Below are 381 nucleotides of genomic sequence, written 5' to 3'. Positions count from 1 at the left end.
CATGGCACCCTAGCAGGACAGCCACCTGGACAGCAATGACCTTGAAGAGAATCTGACTCGGAGTTTCCTGCCACATACAAAGGAGCAATACTAAAACCAGGGCTTGAGTTTCATCTTTCAATCCTGCTGTCATTTGAAAATAGTTTTCTAATGAATGTTCCCTTGAGCGTCACAGCCTCACTTCTCAGTCCTACTTCAGCTTCCAAATTCTTCTGTCTATTCTGTCCTTAGGTTCTCTAGGTGGCATAAAGGGTTAAGCACTTGACTGCTAACTGAAAGGTTGGCGGTTGGAACCCACCTGTGATGGTTAAGGTTGTGTGTCAACTTGGCTGGGCCGTGATTCTCCGTGTTTTAATGTAATCACTCCCATGATTGAATATA

Source organism: Trichechus manatus, unplaced genomic scaffold (assembly GCF_000243295.1).
Source record: "Trichechus manatus latirostris isolate Lorelei unplaced genomic scaffold, TriManLat1.0 scaffold00128, whole genome shotgun sequence".
NCBI lineage: Eukaryota > Metazoa > Chordata > Mammalia > Sirenia > Trichechidae > Trichechus > Trichechus manatus.
Note: the sequence above shows the minus strand (reverse complement) of the source record.